The sequence below is a fragment of the Echinops telfairi genome, unplaced genomic scaffold (genome assembly GCF_000313985.2).
Source record: "Echinops telfairi isolate 266 unplaced genomic scaffold, ASM31398v2 ScPeMD7_7424;HRSCAF=8462, whole genome shotgun sequence".
NCBI classification, from domain to species: domain Eukaryota; kingdom Metazoa; phylum Chordata; class Mammalia; order Afrosoricida; family Tenrecidae; genus Echinops; species Echinops telfairi.
Window position 1 is genome coordinate 55630984 of NW_022111324.1, and position 1983 is coordinate 55632966.

Consider the following 1983-nt stretch of genomic DNA (forward strand, 5'->3'; position numbering starts at 1 on the left):
CACTATATCAGTTCATCTCCTCAAGGGCCTTCCTATTTTTTCACTTCCCCTCCACTTTACCAAGTCTGATGTACTTCTCCAGGGACTGTTCTCTCCTGACAGTGTATCAAAAGTTTGTCAGACAAAGTCCTGTCATCCTTGCCTCTAGGAAGCACTCTTCCTGTACTTCTTCCAAAACAGATCAGTTTGTCCTTTTAGCAGCCCATGGTACTTTCAGTATTCTTCTCCAGGACCAGAATTCAAATGCATTAAGTTTTCTTCGCTCTTCCTTATTTAGTGTCCAATTTTTACATGTGTATGGGGCATTGGAGAATATCTGGCTTGGGTCAGGTGCAATTTAGTCCACAAAATAACATTTTCACTTTTCAATACACTAAAGAGGGTTTATGAAACAAAGTTACCTAATGCAACTTGTCTTTTGATCTTTTGATGGCTGCTCTCATGAGCCTTGATTGTGGGTCCAAGCAAGACAAAAGTCTTGACAATTTAAAACTTTTCTCCACTTACCTTAATGTTATCTATTTGTCCAGTTGGGAAGATTTAGTCTTCTTTACATTGAGTTATCTATAATCCATACCGAAGGCTGCAATCCTTGATCTTCGTTAGCAAGTGCTGCAAGTCTTCCACAATTGCATATCACAGGTTGTTAATACATTTCTCTAAAAATAATTTCTTCCAATCCCGATGTCACATTCTTCATATCATTCAGTTTCTCTGATGATTTGCACAAGAGATATTGATTGAATAATATGGTGAGAGGATACAGCTCTGACACACACGGTTCCTGATTTTGAACCATGATGTATTCCCTTGTTCTGCTCCCCCACTGCCTCTTGGTCCATGTACAAGTTCTGCAGGAGCCCAAGGAAGTGTTCTGGAATTCCCACTCTCCTCTAGGTTGTCCAGAGTTGACTATGGTCCACACAGTCAGATACCTTTGCGTAGCTAATAAAACACAAGTAAACATCTTTCTGGTATTCTCTGCTCTGAGTCAAGATCCATCTAACATTAACAATGGAATCTTGTTCCAGGTCCTTTTCTGAATCTGGCCTGAACCTCTGGCCGCTCCCTGTCAATGTGCTACTGCAACCATTGTGGGATGATGTTTAGCAAAATTTTATTTGCATGTGATATCAATTACATTGTTCTATAATTTGAACATTCTGTTGGATCACCTTTCTTTGGAATGGGCCCAAATATGGATCTTTTCCAGTCAGTTAGCCAAGTAGCTGTCTTCCAAACTTCCTGCCATACATGAGTGAATGTTCCCAGTACTTCATCAGCCTGTTGAAATATTCCAGTTGGAGCTCCATCAATTCCTGGAGCCTACTTTGGGGCTAATGCTTTCAGTGCCGCTTGCACATCCTCCTTTAGCATGATTGGTTCTTGCTCATAAGCTTACCTCCTGAAATGGTGGAATGTCGACTAGTTCTTTTGGATACAGTGACTGTGTAGTCCTCCCATCTTCTTTTGATGCTTCCTGCATTATTCAGTATTTTGCCTATAAAATCTTTCAAGATTGTAATCAAAGCTTAACACTTTTTTCTTGAGCTCCATCAGGTCAAAATGCTCCGAGCATGGTCTTTGGTTTTGGTTTTCTCGCTCTCGGTCTTTGCACATTTTATTATAATATTGCACTTTGTCCTCTTGAGCACTCTTGAAATTTTCTATTCAGTTCTTTGACTTGATCAGTTCTCCCATTTGCTTTAGCTACTCTATGATTAAGAAGACATTTTAGAGTCTCTTTTGACATTCACTTTGATCTTTTCTTTCTTTCCTGTCTTTTTAATGACCTTTTGCTGTCTTCATGAATAATAATTTCTATGTCCTCCCACAACTGATTAAGGTGTATGTAATTATTGTTCAATATGTCAAATGTGTTCTTAAGTTGTTCTCAAAATTCAGGTGAGATAGACTCAGGTCTATTTCGGCTCTCATGGACTTGTTTTAATTTTCCTCATCCTTAACCTGAATTTACATATA